A 22,114-nucleotide genomic window follows, 5' to 3' on the forward strand; every position below is an offset into this window, starting at 1 on the left:
ATTCACTTTAAATGTTTTTTTGTCCATGAACAAAACTTTATTAACCACGAACAAGGTTCCACAAGATACCTCCAATTGGGGAACACGAAACCAAACCTAACAAGTGAAAATAATAACACGATTTTGAAAATGAATATTTAAAAAGACACTATTGGGGTTTTCACACATCGAACGGGAATGGCCAAAATAGTAAAAACCGAAGTTTCGTACTCGTAACCCCATTCTTTCCGAGTACGGAACTCTATCTCCCAACATTCAGTGGGAAAACACAGACGTGGCCAAATGACGCAGCAACAAGCAGTGCGACAGCGCTTTATGAACAGACCCACAGCGCCAAACCCAGCACTCAGCGGCGGTCTCAGCGGAGTCACCGAGGTAATCCCGTGGTGCTGGAATCTTTGACGAAGTAATTGATGGAATGAGTACATGTGAGGGAACACGGCCGATCCCTATTATGAGAGTGAGAAACCTGCTTGCCACTTGACCAGCAGCCCGAATATATGCCGCACATGGAGAAGAGCGACATGCACCTCTCCTGCTTCTCCATAACTTAAAAAACATATCAAAGCACGATGAAAACATTGACAAAGTGAGTGATAACATGAGTATATATGGGGGCACGGCAGTTGTTCTCAGGGCTCGAGTCTGGGTACCACGTGGGTGGACGGCGTCCCCCCACTTATTTTACCGGGAGTTTGATAACTGGAGCAAATGGAGTCACACATTCACTCTTTGGCCTCTCTGGGGCGAGATCAGAGCTCATTCAGAACTCTGCTCACGAGCTGGCTTCTCTGATGCAATCGCATCTAAGGGGTGAGCGAGGGGAGGCAATGAGTCTGATGGTGCAAGCCACCTTTTGTGATGTCACTTCCTGTCGTGACGTCAGCGTCCCCCCACTTCTTTTTTTAGGACTTGTGCTCTGGTTGTTCTTATGGTACACCGCCAGTCCCTAGGATGAGGGTAAAAAACCCATGTGTCACTTGAACAGCAGCACATATAGTTGCCGCATAGGGGGGCAGAGCGATATGTACCACTTCTGCTTCTCTATGATTTCTAAACACGTCAAAGTGCGATGATAAGGGGTAACAGCGAGCAGGGAGAATTGCTGTAATATTACCATCTGAGAGCTTTGGAGCAGATTACTAATATGAAAGACACTAAGTTTATCAACAAGAAATAAATAAAATGGGACTCTAAAAAAAACTTCCAATATAAAACACCTTATATGCATATAATTGAAAAAAAAACGCCATATATTAACACCCCTGTGTTTTCTCTCGTAAAGTGTTTGACTACAAGACGGCATCTCCTGCCTGATCCGCATCCCGCTTGAAAAGTAATACCAGTGGGTAAGCACTAGTGCACGGGTATTCATAGTACGGCCCGCGGGCAGCCAGCGGCCCGGCAAGCCTTCTTGTGCGGCCCACGGACCTTGCAGACATTGTACCTGTGTTTTTTTTTTTTCATTAAAAAATGTCGGCAAACACTGCCGCAGCAGCGCGGACTCCGAGACACTCTGCTCTGTGGGCCGGGCGATTCACTACAAAGCCTCATTAACGAGTAACTGGTCAAAGCCTCATTAACAAGTAAATGGTCGTTTAAAGTTTTAAAGACCTGTGAAGTACTCGTGTGGCTGTGTGTGTGCCCGGGAAGCTGGGGTGAGGTGACAGAGGGAGGGAGACAGAGAGAGAGGGAGACAGAGAGAGAGGGAGAGGGAGACAGGTAGAGGGAGACAGAGGGGGAGACAGAGGGCGACAGAGGGAGGGAGACAGAGACAGGGAGACAGAGGAAGACAGAGGGAGGGAGGCAGAGGGAGGGAGACAGAGGGAGGGAGGCAGAGGGAGGGAGGCAGAGGGAGGGAGACAGACAGAGGGAAACAGAGAGAGAGGGAGACAGACAGAGGGGGAGACAGAGGGAGGGAGACAGAGGGAGGGAGACAGAGGGAGGGCGACAGGGAGGGCGACAGAGGTAGGGAGACAGAGGGAGGGAGACAGATGAAGGGAGACAGATGAAGGGAGACAGATAGCAGGAGACAGATAGAGGGAGACAGACAGAGGGAGACAGACAGAGGGAGACAAACAGAGGGAGACAGACAGAGACAGAAGGAGGGAGTCCGGGGGAGACAGAGGGAGGGAGAGGGAGACAGAGGGAGGGAGGCAGAGAGGGAGACAGAGAGGGAGGGAGACGGAGAGAGAGGGAGACAGAGAGAGAGGGAGACAGAGAGAGGGAGACAGAGGGAGATAGACACAGGGAGACAGACAGAGGGAGACAGACCGAGAGAGAGAGAGACAGAGACAGAGGGAGGGAGACAGAAGGAGGGAGACAGAGGGAAGGAGACAGAGGGAGACAGAGAAAGAGGGAGACAGAGAGAGAGAGAGGGAGACAGAGAGGGAGGGAGACAGACAGAGGGAGACAGAGGGAGAGAGGGAGGGAGACAGAGGGGGAGACAGAGGGAGAGGGAGGGAGACAGAGAGAGGGAGACAGAAGGCAACAGACAGAGGGCGACAGAGGGAGCCAGAGGGAGGAAGCCAGAGGGAGGGAGACAGACAGAGGGAGACAGAGGGAAACAGAGAGAGAGGGAGACAGACAGAGGAAGACAGACAGAGGGGGAGAGAGAGGGAGGGAGGCAAAGGGTGACAGAGGGAGGGCAACAGGGAGGGTGACAGAGGTAGGGAGACAGAGGTAGAGAGACAGAGGGAGACAGAGGGAGATGGACAGAGGGAGACAGACAGAGGGAGACAGACAGAGGGAGACATACGTAGACAGAAGGAGGGAGTCCGGGGGAGACAGAGGGGGGAGAAAGAGACAGAGGGAGGGAGACAGAGAGAGATAGACAGAGGGAGACAGACAGAGGGAGACAGACCAAGGGAGAGAGAGAGAGAGGGAGACAGAGGGAGGGAGACAGAAGGAGGGAGGCAGAGGGAAGGAGCCAGAGAAAGAGGGAGACAGAGAGAGAGAGAGAGAGGGAGACTGAGAGGGAGGGAGACAGACAGAGGGAGAGAGAGACAGAGGGAGGAAGACCGAGGGAGAGAGACAGAGGGAGGGAGATGGAGGCCGACAGACAGAGGGCGAAAGACAGAGGGGGAGACAGACAGAGGGGGGAGACAGACAGAGGGAGGGAAACAGACCGGGGAGGGAAACAGACAGAGGGAGACAGACAGAGGGAGAGAGAGGGAGGGAGACAGAGGGAGAGAGAGGGAGGGAGACAGAGGGAGAGAGATGGAGGGAGAGCGAGGGAGGGAGAGAGAGAGAGGGAGAGAGAGGGAGGGAGAGAGATAGAGGGAGGGAGAAAGAGGGAGAGAGACACAGAGAGAGGGAGGGAGACAGAGAGAGGGAGAGAGAGGCAGAGAGAGGGAGAGATAGAGAGAGGGGCGGAGAGGGATGGAGGGAGAGATAGAGAGAGGGAGGGAGACATAGAGAGAGAGAGAAAGGGAGGGAGACATAGAGAGAGAGAGAAAGATGTGTGTATGCCGGGTTTGGTGGTTCAGTGGACGAAGGCGTCCACTGCATGGGCCTGTGTTCCACCTTATAGTCACAGTGTTTTTTTGCTCTAGCCCTATCCCCCTCCTCCACTGACCCCGCCCCCACCGGTGCGGCCCTCAGCCACAAACCCCACTGTAAATTTGCCCCCCGAGAGAAAGTTTGTGAGTACCCATGCACTAGTGTGTCTAAGTATTATTGACACAACATGGAGGTGATCCAGAGAGGAATGATAGAACATGAACAGCACAGACAAACCACCACCCTTAAGAATGAATCTGGACCTATCATACAGTTCACCACCAATCAGAGCACATAGATGCATAGAATTGGATCACAAACCACATCAACGAAAATAGTCACGGGATCACTCAATTTCACTGATTTTAAAGAGAGATTCACAGGGAAGATTGTTGCAAGATAGTAAATCACTGTTAGACCTGGCACCTTGGCGTGAGTCTCCCTTCCTCTTTTTGTCGCTGTACTTCATGTGTTTTTATGGTGTTGGCCGCTCAGCGCGCTGTGCCACTGCCAACCAGTGTCGCGGTGCAAGTGCTCCCTATGTAAATTGTCTATGTTGGTTGGATTCCATGATTGGATTGTTTGATTTACTGTCAGACCCCAGTAAAGTGCGCCAGGAGCGCCAGGGCATGTAAAGGCAAACACCGCTGGTGGGCTTGCAGCACGGGTTGTGCCACCCACAGAAGCGGCCGGTAAAATAGGTCTAAGGTCTGCCATCGCAGAACCTGCGTGCAGTCTGGTACTGACATGCTGACTGGCAAGTGCCCACACTTGCCGGTCCCTGAAACCTTCCCTTAGCTGCATATTAGTCACCCCTCTGGTAGGCCCACGGGCAGGGTGCGTTGTGAGCGTAAGGTAGGACAAGCCTAGATGCGTGGCATGTCCTAGTAGTGAATGACCGCCATCTTGTTGTTCACTACTGCAAGGCTACCCTGTTCTCATAGGCCAGTATGGGCGGCCTGGATTATTACACCCTATGATCCTAACCGACCCAGGGAACATGGTAGAAGATCGAGTTTAGTATGCCTGAACTCGGAATAATAAGGTACATCTTTTCGCAAGGTTTATTTTAATATTCCGGGTTTGCAAATGCCGCTTTTAGAAAGCTGGCCTTTGCTTGCCTAAACATTTCAGCCGCCTCTGCGTGATGTGTATCTGATGTCTGGCTGGTGTGAGTGACAGGGCTGGGGGAACCCAGATGGGCAGGGCTAGGTAGCCTGGTGGTGAATAGGACGATCGACAGGTAGATGGGTGGGAGGAGTGCACCTAGGCTCTGAATAGGACAGTGCTCTGCCACCTCAATGCCGGCTCCGCCCCCTGTGGAGCGTCTGAGGACTCTGCCCTGCACTCTGAAAGAAGAAGCCTGCATCGCGTAAACAAAGTGCTCCAAAACCGGACTGAACTAGGCAAGGGCCCCCCTGGCCTGGGAGAACAAAAGATTTGCTGTATAAATGGAGGAGCCCTGCTCCTAAGAAACTAGATCCGCTTTTTGACCAAGAAGAATCTCTGCCTGAGGAGGAGGCACCGGGAAAGCTGTAGGAGGAAGACTGTCCCTGTCCTGGGGGATTGGCCTGCAGTGGTGACCTTGCTGCCAAAGGGGAGAAGAGAAACTGTTGCTGAAGACTTTTACTTTACTTTTACTTTCAAGATTTGTGCTTTTCCAAAACGATCTCCAAGGGCTTGGAACTGAGCTTGCCCCCTGAACTGAGCCCCAGGACCATTGGGCTCTACCTGATCTTCACTCGCCTGCCGCTGGACGGTGGTGTCCTTTCCCTCGCCGGAGCTGTGACCCTCGTGCCCCAGTCCCTCCTTGAGCCGTGACCAGGACGGCTTAGCCGCCCCCGCCTTGGGAAGAGCCTCGCTCGATCGGAGCCGCTCCCGCTACTCTGTGCTGGGCTGCCCCTGTCACCTCGCTCGTTGGAGGCTCGCTGTGCACCTTCACCCTCCCGCCGGAATCGGCGTTTGTGAGCATCTCCAAGCCTCGGACGGCCCGGACGTATCTGCGTGCCCGGCTGCCCCGCTTTGTTCGCCCGCCACCTGCAACACCCCGCTCTTGCCGTGAGCCTGAAGATCAGACCCCCATCGTGAAGTGTGGGAGCCCCGGACGCCGCCTCGCCCTTCTGTCGAAGAGCCGCTGAAATCCCGCACCCGCCTTTGCGTCAAGAAACAAGGTACTGTACTTACGAACTCGACCGCGAGCTCGCATCGGATCCAGGGTCCGTGTTCTGATTTCCCTGTCATCTGCCGTGTGCTTCCCGGTCGCCGCCTCAGCACGAAGTGCGCTGAGGCCTACCGTTACCTTGTGCCCGCCTAAAGAACTTTCCGTAACAAAGAGAACTTTACCGTATTTCCAAGAATTGTGGCCCCATCAGTTCAACGTTACTGGGCCTTGTATTTGAATCTGCTGAATCTACATAAAAGCTTATTTTTATATACTTCCTGATTGGTGTCCGTTTGTGGTGCATACAAGAGGTTACTGTATGTGTAATTGCATTTGCTTAACCGTGTACGCCTGAGACTTAGCCTAGACTGCTCGCGCCACGCACCTAGAGGGTGAGCAGGGGTTATTCTGGGGAGTCATCCTTCGCCCTGACAAGAAGTAAAGGGTCCCTGCTTGTTGTGGGTTCACACCTGCGTCAACCAGAGCCCCCTCATTTCTAACATTGGTGGCAGCGTTGAGGATTTACGGATTTGCATTTGTGGTTTGCGTATAGTGAATCACTGATCACCACGTAGTGAGAGCAGACCAGTAACACAGCCACAAGACTAGCAATTGTTTTTGTTTTGCCAAGAATCTCCGTTGTTCGAACCATGCCTGGTTCACTTCCCGCCGGAAGGGCAGCTTCTATAATCTCTGTATTTGAGGATATAGATTGGGAAGAAAGCGCACTTCGGAATTATAGCAATGAAGAATTGAAAGGTTTTTGCTCCAAGTTCAGAATTGCCCAAACTGGATTGAAAAAGAAGGAACAATTCGTGAAGGCGCTGAGGGCCTGGTATGAGTCAAAGGCACCAGAGAATCAGGTGGAAATGGTTCCACCAGAAAGTGTCCATGAGTTTGGCAGAGGCCTGTCGCCAGAAGAGTTGGCAGACAGGGCAGCAACCCGGGCACACGAAGTAGAGATGGCAAAACTTCATGGGCAGATGGATATGGAAAAACAAAGATTAGCCATGGAAGAAAAGAAACTACAATTAGAGCATGACATGAAGCTGAGGGAGCTGGAGCTGAAAGCAAAAAGTTTGGAGCTTAATCCCTCTGGTGGCAGCACACCGCCAGTACCGGCGGAACCAAGAGTTTATATTCCGAACGATGTAGTGAAGGAGTTCTTCAAGAATGACGACATCGGGCAGTGGTTCAGAGCCTACGAGGTAGCCATGTCTTCCCACCGGGTCCCTGAGAAAGATTGGGGAGCGGGGTTGTGGGGACGGTTCCTGAGTGAAGGGCGGGACACACTGTTAGATTTACCTGCTGATGTTCATAATTCTTATGCCCATATGAAGGAAGCATTGATGGCTAGGTATGGGTTGACCCCTGAGTTATATAGACAGAGGTTTAGGGGTTGCACTAAGATTCCCAATAGTACGTATGTGGAGTATGTGACTTTCTTTTGCAGAGCGCTGGATGGTTGGGTAAAGGGTAGTAAGGTGAATGATTATCAAGGGCTTCTTTATTTAATGGCATGGGAGCACTTGTCCAGTAATTGTTTTCCTGAGCTACGCCAGCACCTGATCGATAGTAGGCTGACTAACCCGAGGAAGCTTGCTGAGGAGGCGGACCGCTGGGTCAGTACCAGGGTCCACAAGGGTACCGTGGGAGATTCCGCCAAAGGTGGGCAGGGTCCCCAGCAGAAGAGTGGGGGGGACAGGGGTAAACAGAAGCAGTTCCAAAAAGGACCCCAAAATAGTCCCCAAGGGAACCAAGGGAAGGGTTCTCAGCCTCCCCCACCCCAGAAACCGACCGGGGCCCCGACAGGTCCTCCTGTTCAGAAGGGGCCCGTCAGATTTTACAGGTGTAACAATTTGGGGCATTTTGCCTCTGATGTAAAGTGTCCATTGTTTGGTAAACCAGCACCCACTGGTGCTCCACCCCGGCAGGTGACTAGTGTAGCCTTGGGGGAGGAGAGGGATGTCCAAGGTGGGTGGGGTCCCGCAGAGATGTCCCTGGTCTCGCTAGGAGACCGTGAAGTGGTCCCTCCAACCCAGCTGCCTGAGAACACTAAGAAGTACAGGCAGTGGGTGACCATAAATGGCCATAGGGTGGAAGCTCTTAGAGATACAGGAGCCAGTGTGACAGCTGTCAGGTGTCACCTGGTGTCTCAAGAGCAGGTGGTCCCCAATGCATTCTACCCCGTTGTTGCCGCTGACAACACAGAGAGACACTGCAAGGTGGCTCAGGTTCCCTTTGAGTGGGGGGGGTCTCTGGTACTCTTCAGGTAGCTGTGAGGCCCGCCATGCCTGTAGACTGTTTGTTAGGGAACGATTTGGAGAGCTCACCTTGGGCTAAGGTGGAGCGGAGTGCTCACCTGGAGATGTTGGGTATGCCGGATTGGGTGTGTGTCACCACATGGTCCATGGCAGCCAGTAGAGGTACTCAAGAGGTCCTGGAGCCTGAGAGGGAGGCACAGGAACCGGCCTCAGACAGAAGGAGCAAGGGGCGCGTGAAGCCGGCCCCTGAAGTTCCCACGGTCCAGGAGGAAGCAGACCTTGAGGGGGATGCCCTGGAGCCTACAGGGGAGCAGATCGCTGAACTGGGAGACCTACCGGAGCTGACCCATTGGCAGCAGGAAGGGGGTCCCACCAGGGAGGACTTTTGCAAGGCACAGAAGGAGTGCCCTTCTCTCGTGGGTATGCGGCAGCAGGCTGTAGACCAGGCCGCAGGTGATCAGTCAGGATCACATTTCGTTTACTGGGAGAACGACCTCCTATATACAGAGCCTAAGGTTGCTGAGCCTGGGTCAGCCCGTGCGCTGGTGGTACCCCAGTACTTCAGAGCCTTCCTACTGGGGCTGGCTCATGATGTGCCATTGGCAGGGCATTTGGGGCAGGACAAGACCTTTGAAAGGCTTGTCACCCACTTTTATTGGCCTCAAATGCGCAGGAGTTCAGATACTCACTGCAGGACATGCCAGACTTGCCAGGCAAGTGGAAAGAGTGGAAGGAAGCAGAAGGCTTCACTCCAGCCATTCCCTGTGGTCGGTACCCCATTCCAGCGAGTGGGGATTGACATTGTCGGGCCACTGGACCCCAGGACAGCGATGGGCAATAGGTTCATCCTGGTCCTGGTGGACCATGCCACCCGGTACCCGGAAGCCATTCCTCTGAGGACAGTGACGGCCCCCGTGGTGGGACGTGCACTGATGGGAATTTTCTCCCGAGTGGGATTCCCTCTAGAGGTGATGTCTGACCGAGGTACCAATTTCATGTCCAAGTACATGAAATCTCTTTGGCAAGAGTGTGGTGTAACCTACAAGTTCACCACACCTTACCACCCCCAAGGAAACGGGTTGGTTGAGAGATTCAACCGAACCCTCAAAGGCATGATAATGGGCCTAGAAGGACCCATGAGGCGTAAGTGGGACGTCCTCTTACCATGCCTTCTCTTCGCTTACCGTGAGGTGCCACAGAAGTCTCTGGGGTTCAGTCCCTTTGAGCTTCTGTATGGTCACCCAGTCAGAGGACCTCTAAGTCTGGTCAAGGAAGGCTGGGAGCAATCTCCCAGGAAACCTCCCCAGAATGTATATAGTTACATGCTGGCCTTCAGGAATCAGACTAGGCGATTCAGGCAACTTGCTGAGGCAAATCTGGAAGCCAGCCAGGAGGAGATGAAGCGGTGGTACGACCAGAATGCCACTCTGGTAGAGCTTCAGCCTGGACAGAAAGTATGGGTCTTGGCCCCCGTGGAGCCGTGTGCGCTCCAGGATAAGTGGACCGGTCCCTTTGAGGTGGTGGAGCGCAAGAGTCCTGTTACCTACGTGGTGGACCTGAAGTCTCCTAGGAACCCCTTAAGGGTCCTGCATGTCAACCGTCTCAAGCCCCACTTGGAGAGGTCCCAAGTGGGCATGCTCTTGGCAACAGATGCTGGGATGGAAGAGGAGACCGAACCTCTTCCTGACCTCCTGTCAGCCAAGGAGCAGGATGGGTCAGTGGATGGTGTCATCCTCTCTTCCGCCCTGACCCCTGAGCAACAGAATGATTGTCGCCAGTTGCTGGGACAATTTTCTGATCTGTTTTCCCTGGTCCCTGGTGTCACTGATTGGTGCGTCCATGATGTGGACACTGGGGATAGTCCACCTGTGCGGCACAAGGCCTACAGGGTGACTGACAGGGTGAGGACATGCATCAAGGAGGAGGTCTCCAAGATGTTTGCCCTCGGGGTAATTGAGTCTTCCAGCAGTCCTTGGGCCAGCCCCGTGGTCTTGGTCCCAAAGGCTGCAGCGCCGGGAGCCACACCCGAACTCCGGTTCTGTGTGGACTACAGAGGACTCAATTCAGTCACTAGGACTGACGCACACCCCATCCCCAGAGCTGATGAGCTCATCGATTGGCTAGGGGCTGCCAACTACCTCAGCACGTTTGATTTAACGTCTGGGTATTGGCAGATCGCCTTGACCGAGGGGGCCAAAGAGAGGTCAGCATTTTCCACCCCAGATGGGCACTACCAGTTCCGGGTTATGCCCTTTGGGATGAAGAATGCCTCTGCCACCTTCCAGAGATTGGTCAACCAGGTGTTGGCTGGGCTGGATTCGTTCAGTGCAGCCTACCTGGATGACATCGCAGTGTTCAGCTCCACTTGGGAGGAACACTTGCGTCACCTCTGGGAAGTGTTGATGGCGCTGCGCAAGGCAGGCCTCACGATCAAGGCGAGTAAGTGCCAGATCGGGCAGGGTTCCGTGGTGTACTTGGGACACCAAGTTGGGAGTGGCCAGGTGGCACCCCTTCAGCCCAAGATAGAAACCATCCTGAATTGGGAGGCGCCCAAAACCCAGACGGAGGTGAGAGCCTTCCTAGGTCTCACCGGGTACTACAGGAGGTTTGTCAAGGGGTATGGCAACATGGTTGCCCCCTTGACAGCGCTGACTTCGAAGAAGCAGCCCAGGAAAGTGATTTGGACTGACACCTGTCAGAAAGCTTTTGAGGCCTTGAAAACTGCTATGTGCACGGCGCCCGTGCTCTTGGCTCCCAACTTCTCCAAAGAGTTTATCGTTCAGACAGACGCTTCAGAGCATGGTGTGGGGGCTGTTCTTTCACAGATTAATGAGGAGGGCCTAGATCAACCCGTAGCCTTTCTTAGCAGGAGGTTACTTCCACGGGAACAGAGGTGGAGTGCTATTGAGCGTGAGGCATTTGCTGTGGTCTGGGCGCTGAAGAAGCTAAGACCCTACCTGTTTGGGTCTCACTTCCGGGTTCAGACGGACCACAGGCCCCTCAGATGGTTGATGCATATGAGGGGTGAGAATCCAAAGCTGTTGAGGTGGTCCATTTCCCTACAGGGTATGGATTTCACGGTGGAACATCGCCCTGGTACAGATCACGCCAATGCTGACGGTCTGTCAAGATTTTTCCGCCTTAGTGATGAGGAACTCCCAGGGGTAGGGTAGTTCTCCCCACTTTTCAGCTGGAGGGGACACGTGTTAGACCTGGCACCTTGGCGTGAGTCTCCCTTCCTCTTTTTGTCGCTGTACCTCATGTGTTTTTATGGTGTTGGCCGCTCAGCGCGCTGTGCCACTGCCAACCAGTGTCGCGGTGCAAGTGCTCCCTATGTAAATTGTCTATGTTGGTTGGATTCCATGATTGGATTGTTTGATTTACTGTCAGACCCCAGTAAAGTGCGCCAGGAGCGCCAGGGCATGTAAAGGCAAACACCGCTGGTGGGCTTGCAGCACGGGTTGTGCCACCCACAGAAGCGGCCGGTAAAATAGGTCTAAGGTCTGCCATCGCAGAACCTGCGTGCAGTCTGGTACTGACATGCTGACTGGCAAGTGCCCACACTTGCCGGTCCCTGAAACCTTCCCTTAGCTGCATATTAGTCACCCCTCTGGTAGGCCCACGGGCAGGGTGCGTTGTGAGCGTAAGGTAGGACAAGCCTAGATGCGTGGCATGTCCTAGTAGTGAATGACCGCCATCTTGTTGTTCACTACTGCAAGGCTACCCTGTTCTCATAGGCCAGTATGGGCGGCCTGGATTATTACACCCTATGATCCTAACCGACCCAGGGAACATGGTAGAAGATCGAGTTTAGTATGCCTGAACTCGGAATAATAAGGTACATCTTTTCGCAAGGTTTATTTTAATATTCCGGGTTTGCAAATGCCGCTTTTAGAAAGCTGGCCTTTGCTTGCCTAAACATTTCAGCCGCCTCTGCGTGATGTGTATCTGATGTCTGGCTGGTGTGAGTGACAGGGCTGGGGGAACCCAGATGGGCAGGGCTAGGTAGCCTGGTGGTGAGTAGGACGATCGACAGGTAGATGGGTGGGAGGAGTGCTCCTAGGCTCTGAATAGGACAGTGCTCTGCCACCTCAATGCCGGCTCCGCCCCCTGTGGAGCGTCTGAGGACTCTGCCCTGCACTCTGAAAGAAGAAGCCTGCATCGCGTAAACAAAGTGCTCCAAAACCGGACTGAACTAGGCAAGGGCCCCCCTGGCCTGGGAGAACAAAAGATATGCTGTATAAATGGAGGAGCCCTGCTCCTAAGAAACTAGATCCGCTTTTTGACCAAGAAGAATCTCTGCCTGAGGAGGAGGCACCGGGAAAGCTGTAGGAGGAAGACTGTCCCTGTCCTGGGGGATTGGCCTGCAGTGGTGACCTTGCTGCCAAAGGGGAGAAGAGAAACTGTTGCTGAAGACTTTTACTTTACTTTTACTTTCAAGATTTGTGCTTTTCCAAAACGATCTCCAAGGGCTTGGAACTGAGCTTGCCCCCTGAACTGAGCCCCAGGACCATTGGGCTCTACCTGATCTTCACTCGCCTGCCGCTGGACTGTGGTGTCCTTTCCCTCGCCGGAGCTGTGACCCTCGTGCCCCAGTCCCTCCTTGAGCCGTGACCAGGACGGCTTAGCCGCCCCCGCCTTGGGAAGAGCCTCGCTCGATCGGAGCCGCTCCCCCTACGCTGTGCTGGGCTGCCCCTGTCACCTCGCTCGGAGGCTCGCTGTGCACCTTCACCCTCCCGCCGGAATCGGCGTTTGTGAGCATCTCCAAGCCTCGGACGGCCCGGACGTATCTGCGTGCCCGGCTGCCCCGCTTTGTTCGCCCGCCACCTGCAACACCCCGCTCTTGCCGTGAGCCTGAAGATCAGACCCCCATCGTGAAGTGTGGGAGCCCCGGACGCCGCCTCGCCCTTCTGTCGAAGAGCCGCTGAAATCCCGCACCCGCCTTTGCGTCAAGAAACAAGGTACTGTACTTACGAACTCGACCGCGAGCTCGCATCGGATCCAGGGTCCGTGTTCTGATTTCCCTGTCATCTGCCGTGTGCTTCCCGGTCGCCGCCTCAGCACGAAGTGCGCTGAGGCCTACCGTTACCTTGTGCCCGCCTAAAGAACTTTCCGTAACAAAGAGAACTTTACCGTATTTCCAAGAATTGTGGCCCCATCAGTTCAACGTTACTGGGCCTTGTATTTGAATCTGCTGAATCTACATAAAAGCTTATTTTTATATACTTCCTGATTGGTGTCCGTTTGTGGTGCATACAAGGGGTTACTGTATGTGTAATTGCATTTGCTTAACCGTGTACGCCTGAGACTTAGCCTAGACTGCTCGCGCCACGCACCTAGAGGGTGAGCAGGGGTTATTCTGGGGAGTCATCCTTCGCCCTGAGAAGAAGTAAAGGGTCCCTGCTTGTTGTGGGTTCACACCTGCGTCAACCAGAGCCCCCTCATTTCTAACAATCACCAATCTAAGATATGTATAAAAATACTGTAACACGGTCCAACATTAAGAATGTATGAGACACAAATAAGAAGTCAGGATGGGTGAGATAAGTAATATTGGTCTCTCTATCTCTATCTTTTCTTAGAAAATCCACTGAAGACAAAACCAAGACAGTTGAGAGCCTTAGGCCTCACGAATGTGCATGGTGTGCGTGCACAATAAAGAAGCAGGAATACACTAAATATAGCTCTGACAAAGGCCCCAGACCCACGTGGGCTCCTTGAGAGGGCTGAAACAGTAACAGGGGTAAAACTGAATGATTGAATTCAGTAAAACCCAACAAATTCAATTTTTTTATCCATAACACAGGTACCCTCTGAATAAAGCATAGCATTTGGGTATACCTTGAGGCATTTTTAACATATCACTCATCTGGATCCCTGCTTATCCAGTTTTGCTTTATCTAAGAACTCCCATTCCATTTATGGTTGAGTGCGCCCTGTACCCTCAGTGTAACTTTGGCAGCACGCAGCACTTTTGCCCGAGCCCTGGTGAAAGGCGGGGTCAGTGCAGGAGTGCTAGTTCATCGGCAGAGGCGTCCTGCAGCGCGGGACCCTCAGCGTAACTTTGGCAGCATACAGCACTTTTTGCTCAAGCCCTGGTGAAAGACTGGATCAGCGCAGGAGTGCTATTTCATTGGCAGAGTCGTCCTGCAGCGCGGGACCCTCCGTGTAACTTTGGCAGCACGTAGCACTTTTTGCCCGAGCCCTGGTGAAAGGCGGGATCAGTGCAGGAGCACTATTTCATCAGCAGAGGTGTCCCGCAGCACGGGATGTGCACAGGGCATGCTTGGGCTCGGCCCAGGCGAAGACTGGGCCAAGACAGGCCCTTCTTGGCCCGTCAGAGTCCGGCGGAGGGTGGACTTGGCCCCCTCTCTTGGTTCGTGGTACCCAGCTCTCTTACAGATCTTGCTTGACTGATTCTAAGAGAATGCGGTAATAGAGACATTCGAGGGACTGTAGCATAAAGGCTGCGCAAAGCAGAGATGAGTGAGGACTTACAGGATTTGTTTGTGGGGTGTATCCCTTTAATCTCCAATAATTGTCCAACGTTAGCTGTTATAGCGCCACTGCGCAAGCAAAGTTTGACTCTCTCTGGGGCGGGAAAGCACCGCACCTCACATTGTCCAATTTTTATCTCCTTCTTGACTTTCGTATAATGTAGCTTATTACAACACATAATCTCCTCACACCCCACTACTTTGAATTTATACTGGTGGACATTGTTTTGAACACTTGTTATTACACGATGGGGAAGAGAAAGGCTTCTACTAATCAGCCTCAACCCTCAACAAAGGCGGACGGGAAATCACACCTAAAGCTCATGAACTATCTTACAGGGGCAATGGGGGCCATTGAGAAGCAGATTTCCACTGTTGAAAAGACATTGAACTCAGAAAAATTGGGGGAATTAGTGGAACCCAATGAGTTACCATTTGTATTGGCTGGTTCTCCTTCTGGCCCCCCAAGGGATATACCATCCCAGAATGGCTGCATATAAAACGTTACAGATCATATAACACTTAGTGATCAGGAACCTGACACACAGCCCCCATTGAAACGCCCAAGGAACCCGACAGATGTGAGTAAGTTAAAAGCGGGCGCTGCTGGAAGTGAAAAAATTAATAGGGAAATTAGGGGCTTGCCACTAAAATCTCATAAAAAATTGACCACAGGTGTTAAAACAACAGCCTCACTTGACGTAGGAAGCAGGGTTAAGGCTAAGCCTCTAACGAACTTGGGACTCTTACTTCACTAGTGGAAAAACTAGATACTTTCCTAAGAAACTCACTGGCCCCACTAGCTGAAAGAGTCGCCCAGATTGAAGCAAGATTGAATAATTCCCAGGTAATGGAGTGGCAGGTCAACCACAAAATCAAGCCCAGTAGCCAAGAGGGTTTAGGCGAAGCCAACAGGTCAGAGGGAAGAATAATTCATCATAACGATCAGTCAATGGATGGCAGAGATAGTCCAGCAGAAATCATTCCCACCAGATCTGACACTCCTTTTTATTGGAGGGAAGCAGGACCTATTCGAGACACGGGCTCGAGACATCAGGTATTCTTGCCTACTACTGAATTAACTGAGAGAGCAACTGAAAGCATTGACAAGGCGATTAATATCTCTATATTATTTTGGAACATTGCAGGGCTACGATCCAAGTGGACAAATCCCCTCTGAATTTGTTGGGAAATTTAACATATTTTGTTTGCAAGAAACCTGGGTGGTGGACGCAACTTTTATCAACGGCTTTAAGACCTTTCACAGTGCGGCAGTTCGGTCTGTACATTATAGGCCCAAAGGTGATCTTACTATATACGTGTCAAATATGGTGAATGCATTCAAAATATCTCTGATAAGAATAGAGACATATTATCAAATCATGGTCATGTACGCAGACAAACAACACTGTATTGTACTGATATATTTCTATAACAACGCCCCGAAGGACCATAGGGTGGTAATTTTGAAAAAAATAATGAATGATTTGAATGAGCTACAGAATGAAAATGTAGAAGATGTTCTCTTTGGATGGGGCGGGTATTTTAACGCCGCATTGTGATCATTAAGTGGAAATGGAACTTGTGGATTTATTAGATGACCACAATAATATTTGTTCCTATTTTCCTCACTCAATCTATGGGGACTATTGAAATGAGATCTTATTTGTATTTGATTTAGGTTTTGCTAATGATCTATGTTCCCCACAAATCCCGTTTACTCAGACGTTTAACGGGAATGGCTTGAACACAATTAAAGATTTCATAATTTTATCCAATAAATACTCTACACGACTCATAGGCCACAGAACACACAAGAATGCCATGAGTGACCATTTTCCACTGAGTGTGAATGTATCCCTCCCCAATAAAGTGCGTAAACCTCAGTGCAAATTAGTACATGCTGCTGAGAGTAGTGGACAAAATTAATGGCTACTCTCTACGGTGGGATAAGGTAGATCCAATCCAGTTTACCAAGAAAGTCGTGGCAAACAGTTATAACTCTTTCTTAACCTGCTTAGATGAGACTACACCACATGTCGGCATTCTTGAATCCTACTCAGAGATTACAGGTGAAATAAGGAATGTACTAAGGGTGGAATCTAAAAAGGTGCTCATGAACAACCAAGGGTGGTTCGACTCCAGATGCACGAAAGCTTACTCAAAATTGAAATACGTGTTACACAAGCCAGTAAGGAACAGAAACGAAATTATTGAGTGCTGGAAGGGATATAACCATACTTCGAAAATTTGTAAAGGTGAATTAAAAGATAAAGCTTGGGCCAACTTACATGAAGCCATCCTGAACAGAGATAGTACAGTATTTTGGTGTGCAGCAAAAGCTCCTTTCCCTTCATCCCAAGACACACATACTATAGAGATCGCTATAGACGAAGGGCAATGGGTGGGGTATTTTTCAAACATGTATAGAAAAGAACTGGTGGCAAGCAGCACGGACGCCTCCTTAATGTCACAGGGAACAATCCCCCCGGTAACCTACACCATAGCCCTAGTTTTTACCCTAGATGAGGTAAACCGTGCTATAACAGCTGGCAAAGGAGGAAAGGTACCCGACCCGGATGGAGTAGCAATAGATCTCTTTAAATCTAATCTAGATTTATGGGGCCCACTCCTAACGCAGGTCTTGGCAGCGTGCTGTTCAACTGGATTCATAAAGACCAGGTCGGAATCAATCGTGGTCCCAATATACAAAAAAGGTGACCGACAGAACCCAGCATGTTACCGACCTATATCGCTGGTGGACTCCTTGGTCAAGGTGGCTGGGCGAATAGTGCTCAACCTGCTCAAGAATTGGGCGGAAGACAATAATGTTTTATCAGACTTACAGTTTGGATTCCGCGACGGCTTGGGCACAGTGAACAAGGAATTCATATATTACTAGGAAAGTACATGCTTTTAAAAAGGGAATATTATATTTGGCTTTCGTGGACCTTACGGCAGCCTTCAACTGTGTAGTTCATGGTAAAATATGGATAATTCTAGCCAAAATGGGGGTGGGAGCCCCACTAATACACTTTCTGATGCAGCTGTATACTAACGCGAAAGCTAGGATTCGGTATGGAGCCAAGGACAAATGTACTGCACTGTTCAATGTGGAGAGGGGGTTAGATAGGGCTGTGTCCTGGCACCTTTTCTATTCACACTCTACACTAATGGTTTGGGGCAAATCATGGTAGAGAAGTGCCAGGACTTGCCACAAATAAATAACCACCCTATAACTGCCCTTCTCTACGCAGACGACGCAGTACTAATGGCCCAAACACAACTGGGTCTCCAATGGGCACTCGTTAACTATACTGAGTACATGAAAAACCTGGGTTTGAGAGTGAACACCTCAAAAACCTTTATAATGAAATGCGGTAAAGGCAGTGCAAAACGTAGGGACAGGTTTATCGAAAGTAAAAAGGTGGAAACTACTACCATATACCCCTACTTAGGCATATTATTCGACCACAAGGGATCATGGTGCCAGGTTGTCAAAACAAGAAAATTTATTTTTATGAAAACCACGGCAGCTCTGGTTAATTTTGCGAAGAAATTAAGAAGATGACCCCCAGTTGAGATGCTGCACATTTATCGAGCTAAATGTGTCAGCACGGCCATATATGGTGCAGCGTTGTGGGGATACTGTGATGTAAAACCTATCCAGCAAGTTGAGAACGCCTTTTTAAAAATTCGGCTGGCAGGTCCCTGTAGAAACTTAACTTATATATGCCACTCAGAATTAGGGATACCATATATTTCAGACATAAAAAAATCCCAACTTTTTCTCTTATGGCACTGGATCTGGACCTCAACAAAAACTTCTTTCAACTGCGATATTATAAAAGATAGCCTTAGGCTTGATGGGGTACTAGAGATTCGCTGTTTAAAATATATTAAAAAAATTACGACTGATCTGGGCCATCCCGAATACTATGACGACCCATCTTCTATGTGTTCTATCTCTAGGTTTTTAAAAGATTTTGCATGTCACATTTGGAGGCAATCAGATTTGTTGCTGAGGCATCACGTTCTTCAGTACAATCTAATCAAATGATCCTAAGTACTCCCGGTATTCAGCCTTATCTATTTACTATACTGAGTGGGTGTGATAGATTTGTACTGATTCACCTCAGACTTGGTATCTTTCATCGATTGGTAAGCTTCCCTACAATAAATGACTGGTCAAAAACACTGAGTAACTGCCTATGTGACGAAACGTCTCTGCAATCGTCAATGCACGTAGTTTTATTTTGCAAATTTTACATTACACAAAGGAGGAGGTGGATTCTACCTATTTTAAAATTGTGGGGTCTGAGACAATGTTGACCAGCATTTTTAGCATTGCAACTTTTAGAAAATTAATGTTTTTCAAGACCAATTGAATTATTCTTAAAAAGTACAATTAAATGCAGAAAAGCTATCTGTATAGAAACCGAGTTCGGCTTACAGGTTGGAATTGTATTAAGTGCTTTTTAACCTAACCTTATAGAACTGAACATTTTGCAATCATTCTTAATTATCTATTGTATATGTGTTTTTAATTGGACGCTTTTATGGTTTTTTATGTAAAAATTGAATAAAGCTTGACTGATGATGAGTCTGCCTGGGTAGTATCACCTTACCCGGGTGTGGATAGGCACCAATGATGAAGCATGTCACGATAAGTGAGTGAGGCATCTACTCCACTATCTCTGGATGCCCTCATCTTTCAGGATTGGGCAGAGGGAGAGCACAACATCCTGACCGAGTAAGAAGCCCAGACTCCCTTGTGAGAACTTCTAAGGCAGCAGTTGCTTATGTGTGATAGCATCGAAAATGGGCGCGTGCAACTTACCCGACTTTCTCTCGCTCTCCACAGTGTAAAAAAATCTCTATTTCAAGGTCACATAATAATAACCACATAAACTATGTAATCAGAATTGATGTTTTTTGCCTTATTTTTTCTAGAATGGGTCTACGACTAGCCTGTTAATGCATACATTTTATGTCAGACATTCCTAAGTTTATATTAGAAATTCCAATCTCAGATAAGATAAAGTATGAATCGACCACTTGGGAGGAGAGGCCCGTCACCGCAGATTTTCTTGAAAGATCCTGGCAGAAAAGGTCTTGACTGCCAGATTGTCATGGTGCTGCTGCATTTTAATCTATGCTGAAAGTTGATAACGAGCCAAGTCTGTGAGGAAAGAAGCTGCAGATGATGTGTGTTTTCTTCTCAAGGGAATATGGGCCCCCAAGTGCTCATAACTACAGCATTTCGCTGTAAACAGGTATGCAGTACATTGATTCTCCCTAAAAAACTGTGGATACAAGTTATGCTGCTCCGTGCTCTCTTGGTGTAGAGCACAGAAGTAGGTTTTAGCTTACTAGGTTAGTGGATTACAGTTTGTGTGGTTTATTTGTATTTGTGCTAAGTAACAGGATGAGACTGTTGCAATGTCTTTTTCAGATTTTGCGTCGCATATTGTAAAGGGCAAAAATGGGTTTCTCAATCTACCATTGTGTCCCTGAAATCCATCTTTAGGGACTGTTAGTAACCCTAAAGCACTGACAGCACTTCAACTATGGATTGGCTGAGGTCTTGCGGGACTACTATAACTTGTCTTTCACATTTAATCCCTGGTGCATTGAGCTAAGTTCACTGGTGTCACTACTGGGCGTGAAAATAAACCTTGTAGATTTAAGTCAGAGTCTTAGTTTATGCTACACTGGTGTTCTTCAATATCTCTATCCACTTTCAATTGCCACCCATATGACATTGGTGAATTCTTACTGGGTGGTTTCTTGCTAGGATTAGCAGTATAAATAATCAAGGGGTCATTGGGCGTCGATTCAAGTATTTTGTGGTTCTACCATGTTACCTGTGGTCCTGTTGGCATCTCAATTGTTAAGTTTTTTCAACCAGAGGTATATTCATTGGTTCCAAACTGGGATATGTTTCCAATGCTAAAGCGTTTTTTACAGCCATATGAAGTGAGAGCTTTACTAGCCTCTTCTCCTTTTCTAAAACATTTTCCAGACAAAGTTATCCTAAGAGCAAGATACCTACCTCTTTCCATTGTTCAAAATACATTGTCTTGATAGTCTTCAAACCAAGTCCAGAGAATGATGTCCAGAGTAGTCTATATACTCTGGATGTCTGCACAGACTTCTTAAATTATTTGGAGTGGACATCTTCTTTCTGAAAGTCCATTTTCTTTTAGTTCCTTTCAGCCTTGAGGGGTGAGGGCTTCATGCATCTACCTCAACTCTGTCCAGATGGGTCAAATTGACCATTTCCAAAGCTTATGAGCTGGAAGATAGAAACCTTCTGGGTTCAATATAGGGAAGATCAGCAAGGGGGTTCTCTAATTCTTGGCCAGCATTCAAAGGCTCTAATTTGTAAGACATCTGCTGTGTGGCTCCCGGGGCTACACTTCTCATGTTTGTGACACACTACCACCTTCAATTAGGAGGTGTTTATTCAACAACTTATGGGTCTTGTGTTTTGTCTTCAGTTGTATGATCTTTAAATGCTTAAGTTTTGGTTATTAAAACACAGATGTAGCATCACTTTTGTGTCTTGCATAATTTTGTTTGACTCAAACCCAGTGTTTTTCTTTCTGCTTGGGTATTGACTCAGTAAGTAAGGACTGAACAACGGAGGCTGAAAAGGAGAAAATGTTTTGGTACTTACGGGTAATCTTCATTAATCCGAGTCCTCGTCAAAGTTCTGAATTCCCGCCCTCCCATGTCCCTAATATTTATTATTGGTTTTGACTTTTTTATAATTAAATTCTGTGTGAGTAATTACAGGAAGATATGGTGTCATCTTCAGTTTTAATGCATGTTGGGCACCATGTTGGGTGGAATATTTTAGTTTGGCTATGCAATCAATATATCTGGGAAGTAAATCAACTTAGGAAGTAATGCTGTGATGAGGAAGAACTGGATTCAAAGTAATAAAGATCACTGGTAAGTAATCAGCACATTCCAAAAGCCTGGAAACTTATACCTGGTGTATGCAGTTAGGTGTTCCACATCATGATTGTGTACTTAGTTTACGCAGGTCTGCATGTCGGGAACTGCTTTCATTACAGAACAGTCATCTCTGTCAGACTTTTTCTCTCTGCCCCCAAGGGGACGAGACACAAATTATATGATAAACTATTGTGTTAGAAGATGCAGCTGTGTGACTGTGCTATGGGTAGATGTTAGAAGCTGTTGCTGACCCAATGAAGAACACAGTACATTATGTTGTTATATATTCCTAGCAACCTTGTGTGAGACGTGCAGACAAAATCCCAAGAAGAGTCTCTGAATTTCAAACAACATGTACTGCATAGGACCCCGTTGGAAAAAGAAATGCATTATATGTGGCTGTGCAGAGCAGAAGCAGCCTAAAACCTCTAAGACACAAAGCTAAGGGAGAAACAAAGTGGGCCCAGAAGAGAAATCACTACACTCCCTCCTTGGTCATGAAAGCAACTTGGCTACTAATAAAATATTAAAAGCACAAGCCAAGTAAATTCAATCTGATACGGTGAGATATAGTAGACTAGACAATAGGCCAATAGGAATGAAATGAAAATTGAAAAAAGTGGCCGAATTAACTCAAACCGGAGGCACTTTAGGTATCGTCCACAAAGTCATGTTTATTAAATCCAGAACGGATTAAGCTTCCGCAGACGATGATTCCACAGTAG

At 49.1% G+C, this 22,114-nt stretch overlaps 1 protein-coding gene across 1 annotated transcript in view; it reads left to right on the plus strand.

The window, feature by feature from the left end:
- Nucleotides 1-362: 362 nt before the first annotated feature.
- Nucleotides 363-22,114, plus strand: part of SCN3B (sodium voltage-gated channel beta subunit 3) — a 941,302-nt gene continuing 919,550 nt past the window's right edge. The window contains exon 1 of the mRNA XM_085647252.1: nucleotides 363-589. The gene's annotated coding sequence lies outside the window, so the exon portion shown is untranslated. The remainder of the gene's footprint in view (nucleotides 590-22,114) is intronic.

The sequence above is a fragment of the Triturus cristatus genome, chromosome 3_2 (genome assembly GCF_964204655.1).
Source record: "Triturus cristatus chromosome 3_2, aTriCri1.1, whole genome shotgun sequence".
NCBI classification, from domain to species: Eukaryota; Metazoa; Chordata; class Amphibia; order Caudata; family Salamandridae; genus Triturus; species Triturus cristatus.